Genomic DNA, 15847 nt, shown 5'->3' with positions numbered 1-15847 from the left:
CGCTGGTTTTGCAACTTCTTGCGTGCGTTTATGTTCGCCGCGACCAACACTTACCATGCACTGACCACAAAACATGGAGGAGCCGGGGCTTGAACCCGAGACCGTTCACACGCTAAGAGAACGATCTGCCACCTGAGCTACAGCTACACACACGACCAGGCCTGGCTATTCTCCATTCTTTGCGACTCTGATGTGCACGGACACGATGGTTGGTTGGTTTGTAGCGGCGAAGGTACCAGAATACAAAGGCGCGGACTCGTTCATATACACAAGAGTTCCAAGTAGTTTCGATGCTCTGGTATTACGAATGCAAATTCCGTCTGTTTTGAACGTCTTAAATTGAAAGGGCGGTCACAAATTGGTCCATTTCACTCCTTGTCGACAATCACACAGCATCTGAGGTAACAAGCACATCTCGAGCCCCATTGTGCTCTCCATTGTTCATGCCAACTCAGTGCCTCGCTCTTTGCTACTGTGTAAAACTCTTGTCGTCCAACTGCAAAACACTGGGACACAACAAGTTTCCGCGTCCCCTTTGCACTGATCGTACTACGAAACGCTCCCCAAACTTGGCAATCACCCATGCAGATGACTTTTCCGACTTTACACGACGCTCACACTAGTGACAGCCTTATTTATAGTTCGACGTCGCGCCAAAGCGAATGAGCACATTTCGCCTACGGCTTAGGCCGCTCTTCTAGTGTGGCTGCTCTGTGTTTTTGCAGGCAGCGAGGGGCTGCAAGCTTCCTGTGTTCGCACCTATATCACCTGTGCTTCCTTGTCAGAGACAGACTACCGCAAAACATACAACTCACTCCATGAATTGATTGCTACGGCATCTGTTATCAGCAGTCACAACCAGCAACACCAGTAGCAGCCGACTGCACGCAAAGAATGGGAACGTGCAGTGGGATTTACGTGAAATCGGCGCAATTGTGGATGCTAATCGTTCGCTTGTATCTGCCTACACACCTCTGCCGGTTGGGAATTATTCCACTTGCATGGCAAGGTGCGCATGTAGGTGTGTTAAAAATTCTGGAGGCGCTGGGTATCGATCCCAGTACCTCTCGCACACTAAGCGAGCGCTCTACCATCTGAGCTATGCCCACCCCCCCGATAACTAGTAGTGCTACATACAGTCATATCAACGTCACAGACCCTTGCACTCCCATTATTCCGCAAACAAACACTACTCTCTATGTATCAGTGAGGGTGTCTTTCAGGTTTCGTGCATTCTGTATCGAATCGTAGTTGGCCACAATGAAAGTGGCACGCATAACGTCGAAAATAGAGTTCAGACACCGCTCTGAGTAAGACGAACGAGTTGTCCACCTCCAGACTTCAATGACGTTAAGCCGTGATACCTATGACAGATCTGCACTCGATGACACCACGATAACAGCCGGTCCCCACACTTACATCTTGCTCTCCTTATGACAGTATACATCATATCAGTCTGTGACGCTGGTTTTGCAAATTCTTGCGTGCGTTTATGTTCGCCGCGACCAACACTTACCATGCACTGACCCCAAAACATGGAGGAGCCGGGGCTTGAACCCGAGACCGTTCACACGCTAAGCGAACGATCTGCCACCTGAGCTACAGCTACACACACGACCAGGCCTGGCTATTCTCCATTCTTTGCGACTCTGATGTGCACGGACACGATGGTTGGTTGGTTTGTAGCGGCGAAGGTACCAGAATACAAAGGCGCGGACACGTTCATATACACAAGAGTTCCAAGTAGTTTCGATGCTCTGGTATTACGAATGCAAATTCCGTCTGTTTTGAACGTCTTAAATTGAAAGGGCGGTCACAAATTGGTCCATTTCACTCCTTGTCGACAATCACACAGCACCTGAGGTAACAAGCACATCTCGAGCCCCATTGTGCTCTCCATTGTTCATGCCAACTCAGTGCCTCGCTCTTTGCTACTGTGTAAAACTCTTGTCGTCCAACTGCAAAACACTGGGACACAACAAGTTTCCGCGACCCCTTTGCACTGATCGTACTACGAAACGCTCCCCAAACTTGGCAATCACCCATGCAGATGACTTTTCCGACTTTACATCTGTCTCGCGTGTGTGACAGCCTTATTTATAGTTCGACGTCGCGCCAAAGCGAATGAGCACATTTCGCCTACGGCTTAGGCCGCTCTTCTAGTGTGGCTGCTCTGTGTCTGCAGGCAGCGAGGGGCTGCAAGCTTCCTGTGTTCGCACCTATATCACCTGTGCTTCCTTGTCAGAGACAGACTATCGCAAAACATACAACTCACTCCATGAATTGATTGCTACGGCATCTGTTATCAGCAGTCACAACCAGCAACACCAGTAGCAGCCGACTGGTCGCAAAGAATGGGAACGTGCAGTGGGATTTACGTGAAATCGGCGCAATTGTGTATGCTAATCGTTCTCTTGTATCTGCCTACACACCTCTGCCGGTTGGGAATTGTTCCACTTGCATGGCAAGGTGCGCATGTAGGTGTGTTAAAAATTCTGGAGGCGCTGGGTATCGATCCCAGTACCTCTCGCACGCTAAGCGAGCGCTCTACCATCTGAGCTACGCCCACCCCCCCGATAACTAGTAGTGCTACATACAGTCATATCAACGTCACAGACCCTTGCACTCCCATTATTCCGCAGACAAACACTACTCTCTATGTATCAGTGAATGTGTCTTTCAGGTTTCGTGCATTCTGTATCGAATCGTAGTTGGCCACAATGAAAGTGGCACGCATAACGTCGAAAATAGAGTTCAGACACCGCTCTGAGTAAGACGAACGTGTTGTCCACCTCTAGACTTCAATGACGTTAAGCCGTGATACCTAAGACAGATCTGCACTCGATGACACCACGATAACAGCCGGTCCCCACACTTACATCTTGCTCTCCTTGTGACAGTATACATCATATCAGTCTGTGACGCTGGTTTTGCAACTTCTTGCGTGCGTTTATGTTCGCCGCGACCAACACTTACCATGCACTGACCACAAAACATGGAGGAGCCGGGGCTTGAACCCGAGACCGTTCACACGCTAAGCGAACGATCTGCCAACTGAGCTACAGCTACACACACTACCAAGCCTGGCTATTCTCCATCCTTTGCGACTCTGATGTGCACGGACACGATGGTTGGTTGGTTTGTAGCGGCGAAGGTACCAGAATACAAAGGCGCGGACACGTTCATATACACAAGAGTTCCAAGTAGTTTCGATGCTCCGGTATTACGAATGCAAATTCCGTCTGTTTTGAATGTCTTAAATTGAAAGGGCGGTCACAAATTGGTCCATTTCACTCCTTGTCCACAATCACACAGCACCTGAGGTAACAAGCACATCTCAAGCCCCATTGTGCTCTCCATTGTTCATGCCAACTCAGTGCCTCGCTCTTTGCTACTGTGTCAAACTCTTGTCGTCCAACTGCAAAACACTGGGACACAACAAGTATCCGCTTCCCCTTTGCACTGATCGTACTACGAAACGCTCCCCAAACTTGGCAATCACCCATGCAGATGACTTTTCCGACTTTACACGACGCTCACGCTAGCGACAGCCTTATTTATAGTTCGACGTCGCGCCAAAGCGAATGAGCACATTTCGCCTACGGCTTAGGCCGCTCTTCTAGTGTGGCTGCTCTGTGTCTGCAGGCAGCGAGGGGCTGCAAGCTTCCTGTGTTCGCACCTATATCACCTGTGCTTCCTTGTCAGAGACAGACTATCGCAAAACATACAACTCACTCCATGAATTGATTGCTACGGCATCTGTTATCAGCAGTCACAACCAGCAACACCAGTAGCAGCCGACTGGTCGCAAAGAATGGGAACGTGCAGTGGGATTTACGTGAGATCGGCGCAATTGTGGATGCTATTCGTTCTCTTGTATCTGCCTACACACCTCTGCCGGTTGGGAATTATTCCACTTGCATGGCAAGGTGCGCATGTAGGTGTGTTAAAAATTCTGGAGGCGCTGGGTATCGATCCCAGTACCTCTCGCACGCTAAGCGAGCGCTCTACTATCTGAGCTACGCCCACCCCCCCGATAACTAGTAGTGCTACATACAGTCATATCAACGTCACAGACCCTTGCACTCCCATTATTCCGTAGACAAACACTACTCTCTATGTATCAGTGAGGGTGTCTTTCAGGTTTCGTGCATTCTGTATCGAATCGTAGTTGGCCACAATGAAAGTGGCACGCATAACGTCGAAAATCGAGTTCAGACACCGCTCTGAGTAAGACGAACGTGTTGTCCACCTCTAGACTTCAATGACGTTAAGCCGTGATACCTAAGACAGATCTGCACTCGATGACACCACGATAACAGCCGGTCCCCACACTTACACCTCGCTCTCCTTATGGCAGTATACATCATATCAGTCTGTGACGCTGGTTTTGCAACTTCTTGCGTGCGTTTATGTTCGCCGCGACCAACACTTACCATGCACTGACCACAAAACATGGAGGAGCCGGGGCTTGAACCCGAGACCGTTCACACGCTAAGCGAACGATCTGCCACCTGAGCTACAGCTACACACACGACCAAGCCTGGCTATTCTCCATTCTTTGCGACTCTGATGTGCACGGACACGATGGTTGGTTGGTTTGTAGCGGCGAAGGTACCAGAATACAAAGGCGCGGACACGTTCATATACACAAGAGTTCCAAGTAGTTTCGATGCTCTGGTATTACGAATGCAAATTCCGTCTGTTTTGAACGTCTCAAATTGAAAGGGCGGTCACAAATTGGTCCATTTCACTCCTTGTCGACAATCACACAGCACCTGAGGTAACAAGCACATCTCGAGCCCCATTGTGCTCTCCATTGTTCATGCCAACTCAGTGCCTCGCTCTTTGCTACTGTGTAAATTTCTTGTCGTCCAATTGCAAAACACTGGGACACAATAAGTTTCCGCGTCCCCTTTGCACTGATCGTACTACACAACGCTCCCCAAACTTGGCAATCACCCATGCAGATGACTTTTCCGACTTTACACGACGCTCACGCAACGCTCACGCTAGTGACAGTCTTATTTATAGTTCGACGTCGCGCCAAAGCGAATGAGCACATTTCGCCTACGGCTTAGGCCGCTCTTCTAGTGTGGCTGCTCTGTGTCTGCAGGCAGCGAGGGGCTGCAAGCTTCCTGTGTTCGCACCTATATCACCTGTGCTTCCTTGTCAGAGACAGACTATCGCAAAACATAAGACTCACTCCATGAATTGATTGCTACGGCATCTGTTATCAGCAGTCACAACCAGCAACACCAGTAGCAGCCGACTGGTCGCAAAGAATGGGAACGTGCAGTGGGATTTACGTGAAATCGGCGCAATTGTGGATGCTAATCGTTCTCTTGTATCTGCCTACACACCTCTGCCGGTTGGGAATTATTCCACTTGCATGGCAAGGTGCGCATGTAGGTGTGTTAAAAATTCTGGAGGCGCTGGGTATCGATCCCAGTACCTCTCGCACGCTAAGCGAGCTCTCTACCATCTGAGCTACCAGCAACACCAGTAGCAGCCGACTGGTCGCAAAGAATGGGAACGTGCAGTGGGATTTACGTGAAATCGGCGCAATTGTGGATGCTAATCGTTCTCTTGTATCTGCCTACACACCTCTGCCGGTTGGGAATTATTCCACTTACATGGCAAGGTGCGCATGTAGATGTGTCAAAAACTCTGGAGGCGCTGGGTATCGATCCCAGTACCTCTCGCACGCTAAGCGAGCGCTCTACCATCTGAGCTACGCCCACCCCCCCGATAACTAGTAGTGCTACATACAGTCATATCAACGTCACAGACCCTTGCACTCCCATTATTCCGCAGACAAACACTACTCTCTATGTATCAGTGAGGGTGTCTTTCAGGTTTCGTGCATTCTGTATCGAATCGTAGTTGGCCACAATGAAAGTGGCACGCATAACGTCGAAAGTAGAGTTCAGACACCGCTCTGAGTAAGACGAACGTGTTGTCCACCTCTAGACTTCAATGACGTTAAGCCGTGATACCTAAGACAGATCTGCACTCGATGACACTCCGATAACAGCCGGTCCCCACACTTACATCTTGCTCTCCTTATGACAGTATACATCATATCAGTCTGTGACGCTGGTTTTGCAACTTCTTGCGTGCGTTTATGTTCGCCGCGACCAACACTTACCATGCACTGACCACAAAACATGGAAGAGCCGGGGCTTGAACCCGAGACCGTTCACACGCTAAGCGAACGATCTGCCAACTGAGCTACAGCTACACACACGACCAAGCATGGCTATTCTCCGTTCTTTGCGACACTGATGTGCACGGACACGATGGTTGGTTGGTTTGTAGCGGCGAAGGTACCAGAATACAAAGGCGAGGACACGTTCATATACACAAGAGTTCCAAGTAGTTTCGATGCTCTGGTATTACGAATGCAAATTCCGTCTGTTTTGAACGTCTTAAATTGAAAGGGCGGTCACAAATTGGTCCATTTCACTCCTTGTCCACAATCACACAGCACCTGAGGTAACAAGCACATCTCGAGCCCCATTGTGCTCTCCATTGTTCATGCCAACTCAGTGCCTCGCTCTTTGCTACTGTGTAAAACTCTTGTCGTCCAACTGCAAAACACTGGGACACGACAAGTTTCCGCGTCCCCTTTGCACTGATCGTACTACGAAACGCTCATCAAACTTGGCAATCACCCATGCAGATGACTTTTCCGACTTTACACGACGCTCACGCTAGTAACAGCCTTATTTATAGTTCGACGTCGCGCCAAAGCGAATGAGCACATTTCGCCTACGGCTTAGGCCGCTCTTCTAGTGTGGCTGCTCTGTGTCTGCAGGTAGCGAGGGGCTGCAAGCTTCCTGTGTTCGCACCTATATCACCTGTGCTTCCTTGTCAGAGACAGACTATCGCAAAACATACAACTCACTCCATGAATTGATTGCTACGGCATCTGTTATCAGCAGTCACAACCAGCAACACCAGTAGCAGCCGACTGGTCGCAAAGAATGGGAACGTGCAGTGGGATTTACGTGAAATCGGCGCAATTGTGGATGCTAATCGTTCTCTTGTATCTGCCTACACACCTCTGCCGGTTGGGAATTATTCCACTTGCATGGCAAGGTGCGCATGTAGGTGTGTTAAAAATTCTGGAGGCGCTGGGTATCGATCCCAGTACCTCTCGCACGCTAAGCGAGCGCTCTACCATCTGAGCTACCAGCAACACCAGTAGCAGCCGACTGGTCGCAAAGAATGGGAACGTGCAGTGGGATTTACGTGAAATCGGCGAAATTGTGGATGCTAATCGTTCTCTTGTATCTGCCTACACACCTCTGCCGGTTGGGAATTATTCCACTTGCATGGCAAGGTGCGCATGAAGGTGTGTTAAAAATTCTGGAGGCGCTGGGTATCGATCCCAGTACCTCTCGCACGCTAAGCGAGCGCTCTACCATCTGAGCTACGCCCACCCCCCCGATAACTAGTAGTGCTACATACAGTCATATCAACGTCACAGACCCTTGCACTCCCATTATTCCGCAGACAAACACTACTCTCTATGTATCAGTGAGGGTGTCTTTCAGGTTTCGTGCATTCTGTATCGAATCGTAGTTGGCCACAATGAAAGTGGCACGCATAACGTCGAAAATAGAGTTCAGACACCGCTCTGAGTAAGACGAACGTGTTGTCCACCTCTAGACTTCAATGACGTTAAGCCGTGATACCTAAGACAGATCTGCACTCGATGACACCACGATAACAGCCGGTCCCCACACTTACATCTTGCTCTCCTTATGACAGTATACATCATATCAGTCTGTGACGCTGGTTTTGCTACTTCTTGCGTGCGTTTATGTTCGCCGCGACCAACACTTACCATGCACTGACCACAAAACATGGAGGAGCCGGGGCTTGAACCCAAGACCGTTCACACGCTAAGCGAACGATCTGCCACCTGAGCTACAGCTACACACACGACCAAGCCTGGCTATTCTCCATTCTTTGCGACTCTGATGTGCACGAACACGATGGTTGGTTGGTTTGTAGCGGCGAAGGTACCAGAATACAAAGGCGCGGACACGTTCATATACACAAGAGTTCCAAGTAGTTTCGATGCTCTGGTATTACGAATGCAAATTCCGTCTGTTTTGAACGTCTTAAATTGAAAGGGCGGTCACAAATTGGTCCATTTCTCTCCTTGTCCACAATCACACAGCACCTGAAGTAACAAGCACATCTCGAGCCCCATTGTGCTCTCCATTGTTCATGCCAACTCAGTGCCTCGCTCTTTGCTACTGCGTAAAACTCTTGTCGTCCAACTGAAAAACACTTGGACACAATAAGTTTGCGCATCCCCTTTGCACTGATCGTACTACGAAACGCTCCCCAAACTTGGCAATCACCCATGCAGATGACTTTTCCGACTTTACACGACGCTCACGCTAGTGACAGCCTTATTTATAGTTCGACGTCGCGCCAAAGCGAATGAGCACATTTCGCCTACGGCTTAGGCCGCTCTTCTAGTGTGGCTGCTCTGTGTCTGCAGGCAGCGAGGGGCTGCAAGCTTCCTGTGTTCGCACCTATATCACCTGTGCTTCCTTGTCAGAGACAGACTATCGCAAAACATACAACTCACTCCATGAATTGATTGCTACGGCATCTGTTATCAGCAGTCACAACCAGCAACACCAGTAGCAGCCGACTGGTCGCAAAGAATGGGAACGTGCAGTGGGATTTACGTGAAATCGGCGCAATTGTGGATGCTAATCGTTCTCTTGTATCTGCCTACACACCTCTGCCGGTTGGGAATTATTCCACTTGCATGGCAAGGTGCGCATGTAGGTGTGTTAAAAATTCTGGAGGCGCTGGGTATCGATCCCAGTACCTCTCGCACGCTAAGCGAGCTCTCTACCATCTGACCTACCAGCAACACCAGTAGCAGCCGACTGGTCGCAAAGAATGGGAACGTGCAGTGGGATTTACGTGAAATCGGCGCAATTGTGGATGCTAATCGTTCTCTTGTATCTGCCTACACACCTCTGCCGGTTGGGAATTATTCCACTTGCATGGCAAGGTGCGCATGTAGGTGTGTTAAAAATTCTGGAGGCGCTGGGTATCGATCCCAGTACCTCTCGCACGCTAAGCGAGCGCTCTACCATCTGAGCTACGCCCACCCCCCCGATAACTAGTAGTGCTACATACAGTCATATCAACGTCACAGACCCTTGCACTCCCATTATTCCGCAGACAAACACTACTCTCTATGTATCAGTGAGGGTGTCTTTCAGGTTTCGTGCATTCTGTATCGAATCGTAGTTGGCCACAATGAAAGTGGCACGCATAACGTCGAAAATAGAGTTCAGGCACCGCTCTGAGTAAGACGAACGTGTTGTCCACCTCTAGACTTCAATGACGTTAAGCCGTGATACCTAAGACAGATCTGCACTCGATGACACCACGATAACAGCCGGTCCCCACACTTACATCTTGCTCTCCTTATGACAGTATACATCATATCAGTCTGTGACGCTGGTTTTGCAACTTCTTGCGTGCGTTTATGTTCGCCGCGACCAACACTTACCATGCACTGACCACAGAACATGGAAGAGCCGGGGCTTGAACCCGAGACCGTTCACACGCTAAGCGAACGATCTGCCAACTGAGCTACAGCTACACACACGACCAAGCCTGGCTATTCTCCATTCTTTGCGACACTGATGTGCACGGACACGATGGTTGGTTGGTTTGTAGCGGCGAAGGTACCAGAATACAAAGGCGAGGACACGTTCATATACACAAGAGTTCCAAGTAGTTTCGATTCTCTGGTATTACGAATGCAAATTCCGTCTGTTTTGAACGTCTTAAATTGAAAGGGCGGTCACAAATTGGTCCATTTCACTCCTTGTCCACAATCACACAGCACCTGAGGTAACACGCACATCTCGAGCCCCATTGTGCTCTCCATTGTTCATGCCAACTCAGTGCCTCGCTCTTTGCTACTGTGTAAAACTCTTGTCGTCCAACTGCAAAACACTGGGACACGACAAGTTTCCGCGTCCCCTTTGCACTGATCGTACTACGAGACGCTCATCAAACTTGGCAATCACCCATGCAGATGACTTTTCCGACTTTACACGACGCTCACGCTAGTAACAGCCTTATTTATAGTTCGACGTCGCGCCAAAGCGAATGAGCACATTTCGCCTACGGCTTAGGCCGCTCTTCTAGTGTGGCTGCTCTGTGTCTGCAGGTAGCGAGGGGCTGCAAGCTTCCTGTGTTCGCACCTATATCACCTGTGCTTCCTTGTCAGAGACAGACTATCGCAAAACATACAACTCACTCCATGAATTGATTGCTACGGCATCTGTTATCAGCAGTCACAACCAGCAACAGCAGTAGCAGCCGACTGGTCGCAAAGAATGGGAACGTGCAGTGGGATTTACGTGAAATCGGCGCAATTGTGGATGCTAATCGTTCTCTTGTATCTGCCTACACACCTCTGCCGGTTGGGAATTATTCCACTTGCATGGCAAGGTGCGCATGTAGGTGTGTTAAAAATTCTGGAGGCGCTGGGTATCGATCCCAGTACCTCTCGCACGCTAAGCGAGCGCTTTACCATCTGAGATACGCCCACCCCCCCGATAACTAGTAGTGCTACATACAGTCATATCAACGTCACAGACCATTGCACTCCCATTATTCCGCCGACAAACACTACTCTCTATGTATCAGTGAGGGTGTCTTTCAGGTTTCGTGCATTCTGTATCGAATCGTAGTTGGCCACAATGAAAGTGGCACGCATAACGTCGAAAATAGAGTTCAGACACCGCTCTGAGTAAGACGAACGTGTTGTCCACCTCAAGACTTCAATGACGTTAAGCCGTGATACCTAAGACAGATCTGCACTCGATGACACCACGATAACAGCCGGTCCCCACACTTACACCTTGCTCTCCTTATGAGAGTATACATCATATCAGTCTGTGACGCTGGTTTTGCAACTTCTTGCGTGCGTTTATGTTCGCCGCGACCAACACTTACCATGCACTGACCACAAAACATGGAGGAGCCGGGGCTTGAACCCGTGACCGTTCACACGCTAAGCGAACGATCTGCCAACTGAGCTACAGCTACACACACGACCAAGCCGGGCTATTCTCCATTCTTTGCGACTCTGATGTGCACGGACACGATGGTTGGTTGGTTTGTAGCGGCGAAGGTACCAGAATACAAAGGCGCGGACACGTTCATATACACAAGAGTTCCAAGTAGTTTCGATGCTCTGGTATTACGAATGCAAATTCCGTCTGTTTTGAACGTCTTAAATTGAAAGGGCGGTCACAAATTGGTCCATTTCACTCCTTGTCCACAATCACACAGCACCTGAGGTAACAAGCACATCTCGAGCCCCATTGTGCTCTCCATTGTTCATGCCAACTCAGTGCCTCGCTCTTTGCTACTGCGTAAAACTCTTGTCGTCCAACTGCAAAACACTGGGACACAACAAGTTTCCGCGTCCCCTTTGCACTGATCGTACTACGAAACGCTCCCCAAACTTGGCAGTCACCCATGCAGATGACTTTTCCGACTTTACACGACGCTCACGCAACGCTCACGCTAGTGACAGCCTTATTTATAGTTCGACGTCGCGCCAAAGCGAATGAGCACATTTCGCCTACGGCTTAGGCCGCTCTTCTAGTGTGGCTGCTCTGTGTCTGCAGGCAGCGAGGGGCTGCAAGCTTCCTGTGTTCGCACCTATATCACCTGTGCTTCCTTGTCAGAGACAGACTATCGCAAAACATACAACTCACTCCATGAATTGATTGCTACGGCATCTGTTATCAGCAGTCACAACCAGCAACACCAGTAGCAGCCGACTGCACGCAAAGAATGGGAACGTGCAGTGGGATTTACGTGAAATCGGCGCAATTGTGGATGCTAATCGTTCGCTTGTATCTGCCGGTTGGGAATTATTCCACTCGCATGGCAAGGTGCGCATGTAGGTGTGTTAAAAATTCTGGAGGCGCTGGGTATCGACCCACTACCTCTCGCACGCTAAGCGAGCGCTTTACCATCTGAGCTACGCCCACCCCCCCCGATAACTAGTAGTGCTACATACAGTCATATCAACGTCACAGACCCTTGCACTCCCATTATTCCGCAGACAAACACTACTCTCTATGTATCAGTGAGGGTGTCTTTCAGGTTTCGTGCATTCTGTATCGAATCGTAGTTGGCCACAATGAAAGTGGCACGCATAACGTCGAAAATAGAGTTCAGACACCGCTCTGAGTAAGACGAACGTGTTGTCCACCTCTAGACTTCAATGACGTTAAGCCGTGATACCTAAGACAGATCTGCACTCGATGACACCACGATAACAGCCGGTCCCCACACTTACATCTTGCTCTCCTTATGACAGTATACATCATATCAGTCTGTGACGCTGGTTTTGCAACTTCTTGCGTGCGTTTATGTTCGCCGCGACCAACACTTACCATGCACTGACCACAGAACATGGAAGAGCCGGGGCTTGAACCCGAGACCGTTCACACGCTAAGCGAACGATCTGCCAACTGAGCTACAGCTACACACACGACCAAGCCTGGCTATTCTCCATTCTTTGCGACACTGATGTGCACGGACACGATGGTTGGTTGGTTTGTAGCGGCGAAGGTACCAGAATACAAAGGCGAGGACACGTTCATATACACAAGAGTTCCAAGTAGTTTCGATGCTCTGGTATTACGAATGCAAATTCCGTCTGTTTTGAACGTCTTAAATTGAAAGGGCGGTCACAAATTGGTCCATTTCACTCCTTGTCCACAATCACACAGCACCTGAGGTAACAAGCACATCTCGAGCCCCATTGTGCTCTCCATTGTTCATGCCAACTCAGTGCCTCGCTCTTTGCTACTGTGTAAAACTCTTGTCGTCCAACTGCAAAACACTGGGACACGACAAGTTTCCGCGTCCCCTTTGCACTGATCGTACTACGAAACGCTCATCAAACTTGGCAATCACCCATGCAGATGACTTTTCCGACTTTACACGACGCTCACGCTAGTAACAGCCTTATTTATAGTTCGACGTCGCGCCAAAGCGAATGAGCACATTTCGCCTACGGCTTAGGCCGCTCTTCTAGTGTGGCTGCTCTGTGTCTGCAGGTAGCGAGGGGCTGCAAGCTTCCTGTGTTCGCACCTATATCACCTGTGCTTCCTTGTCAGAGACAGACTATCGCAAAACATACAACTCACTCCATGAATTGATTGCTACGGCATCTGTTATCAGCAGTCACAACCAGCAACAGCAGTAGCAGCCGACTGGTCGCAAAGAATGGGAACGTGCAGTGGGATTTACGTGAAATCGGCGCAATTGTGGATGCTAATCGTTCTCTTGTATCTGCCTACACACCTCTGCCGGTTGGGAATTATTCCACTTGCATGGCAAGGTGCGCATGTAGGTGTGTTAAAAATTCTGGAGGCGCTGGGTATCGATCCCAGTACCTCTCGCACGCTAAGCGAGCGCTTTACCATCTGAGATACGCCCACCCCCCCGATAACTAGTAGTGCTACATACAGTCATATCAACGTCACAGACCATTGCACTCCCATTATTCCGCCGACAAACACTACTCTCTATGTATCAGTGAGGGTGTCTTTCAGGTTTCGTGCATTCTGTATCGAATCGTAGTTGGCCACAATGAAAGTGGCACGCATAACGTCGAAAATAGAGTTCAGACACCGCTCTGAGTAAGACGAACGTGTTGTCCACCTCAAGACTTCAATGACGTTAAGCCGTGATACCTAAGACAGATCTGCACTCGATGACACCACGATAACAGCCGGTCCCCACACTTACACCTTGCTCTCCTTATGAGAGTATACATCATATTAGTCTGTGACGCTGGTTTTGCAACTTCTTGCGTGCGTTTATGTTCGCCGCGACCAACACTTACCATGCACTGACCACAAAACATGGAGGAGCCGGGGCTTGAACCCGTGACCGTTCACACGCTAAGCGAACGATCTGCCAACTGAGCTACAGCTACACACACGACCAAGCCGGGCTATTCTCCATTCTTTGCGACTCTGATGTGCACGGACACGATGGTTGGTTGGTTTGTAGCGGCGAAGGTACCAGAATACAAAGGCGCGGACACGTTCATATACACAAGAGTTCCAAGTAGTTTCGATGCTCTGGTATTACGAATGCAAATTCCGTCTGTTTTGAACGTCTTAAATTGAAAGGGCGGTCACAAATTGGTCCATTTCACTCCTTGTCCACAATCACACAGCACCTGAGGTAACAAGCACATCTCGAGCCCCATTGTGCTCTCCATTGTTCATGCCAACTCAGTGCCTCGCTCTTTGCTACTGCGTAAAACTCTTGTCGTCCAACTGCAAAACACTGGGACACAACAAGTTTCCGCGTCCCCTTTGCACTGATCGTACTACGAAACGCTCCCCAAACTTGGCAGTCACCCATGCAGATGACTTTTCCGACTTTACACGACGCTCACGCAACGCTCACGCTAGTGACAGCCTTATTTATAGTTCGACGTCGCGCCAAAGCGAATGAGCACATTTCGCCTACGGCTTAGGCCGCTCTTCTAGTGTGGCTGCTCTGTGTCTGCAGGCAGCGAGGGGCTGCAAGCTTCCTGTGTTCGCACCTATATCACCTGTGCTTCCTTGTCAGAGACAGACTATCGCAAAACATACAACTCACTCCATGAATTGATTGCTACGGCATCTGTTATCAGCAGTCACAACCAGCAACACCAGTAGCAGCCGACTGCACGCAAAGAATGGGAACGTGCAGTGGGATTTACGTGAAATCGGCGCAATTGTGGATGCTAATCGTTCGCTTGTATCTGCCGGTTGGGAATTATTCCACTCGCATGGCAAGGTGCGCATGTAGGTGTGTTAAAAATTCTGGAGGCGCTGGGTATCGACCCAGTACCTCTCGCACGCTAAGCGAGCGCTTTACCATCTGAGCTACGCCCACCCCCCCCGATAACTAGTAGTGCTACATACAGTCATATCAACGTCACAGACCCTTGCACTCCCATTATTCCGCAGACAAACACTACTCTCTATGTATCAGTGAGGGTGTCTTTCAGGTTTCGTGCATTCTGTATCGAATCGTAGTTGGCCACAATGAAAGTGGCACGCATAACGTCGAAAATAGAGTTCAGACACCGCTCTGAGTAAGACGAACGTGTTGTCCACCTCTAGACTTCAATGACGTTAAGCCGTGATACCTAAGACAGATCTGCACTCGATGACACCACGATAACAGCCGGTCCCCACACTTACATCTTGCTCTCCTTATGACAGTATACATCATATCAGTCTGTGACGCTGGTTTTGCAACTTCTTGCGTGCGTTTATGTTCGCCGCGACCAACACTTACCATGCACTGACCACAGAACATGGAAGAGCCGGGGCTTGAACCCGAGACCGTTCACACGCTAAGCGAACGATCTGCCAACTGAGCTACAGCTACACACACGACCAAGCCTGGCTATTCTCCATTCTTTGCGACACTGATGTGCACGGACACGATGGTTGGTTGGTTTGTAGCGGCGAAGGTACCAGAATACAAAGGCGAGGACACGTTCATATACACAAGAGTTCCAAGTAGTTTCGATGCTCTGGTATTACGAATGCAAATTCCGTCTGTTTTGAACGTCTTAAATTGAAAGGGCGGTCACAAATTGGTCCATTTCACTCCTTGTCCACAATCACACAGCACCTGAGGTAACAAGCACATCTCGAGCCCCATTGTGCTCTCCATTGTTCATGCCAACTCAGTGCCTCGCTCTTTGCTACTGTGTAAAACTCTTGTCGTCCAACTGCAAAACACT

General features: G+C 49.6%; 4 non-coding genes across 4 annotated transcripts; all 4 read right to left on the bottom strand.

Annotated features, from left to right (window-relative positions):
• Positions 1-2496: 2496 nt before the first annotated feature.
• Trnaa-agc (transfer RNA alanine (anticodon AGC)) lies at positions 2497-2570 on the bottom strand. The gene has a single exon. It is a non-coding gene; the product is annotated as a tRNA-Ala (tRNA).
• Positions 2571-5671: 3101 nt separating this feature from the next.
• Trnaa-agc (transfer RNA alanine (anticodon AGC)) lies at positions 5672-5745 on the bottom strand. The gene has a single exon. It is a non-coding gene; the product is annotated as a tRNA-Ala (tRNA).
• A 1630-nt stretch (positions 5746-7375) lies between these two features.
• Trnaa-agc (transfer RNA alanine (anticodon AGC)) lies at positions 7376-7449 on the bottom strand. The gene has a single exon. It is a non-coding gene; the product is annotated as a tRNA-Ala (tRNA).
• A 1630-nt stretch (positions 7450-9079) lies between these two features.
• Trnaa-agc (transfer RNA alanine (anticodon AGC)) lies at positions 9080-9153 on the bottom strand. Its single transcript has one exon. It is a non-coding gene; the product is annotated as a tRNA-Ala (tRNA).
• Between the last annotated feature and the right edge of the window lie 6694 nt (positions 9154-15847).

The sequence above is a fragment of the Schistocerca gregaria genome, chromosome 3 (assembly GCF_023897955.1).
Source record: "Schistocerca gregaria isolate iqSchGreg1 chromosome 3, iqSchGreg1.2, whole genome shotgun sequence".
NCBI lineage: Eukaryota > Metazoa > Arthropoda > Insecta > Orthoptera > Acrididae > Schistocerca > Schistocerca gregaria.
The sequence above is the reverse complement of the archived record's forward strand: the minus strand, read 5'-3'. Positions and strand labels throughout refer to the sequence as shown.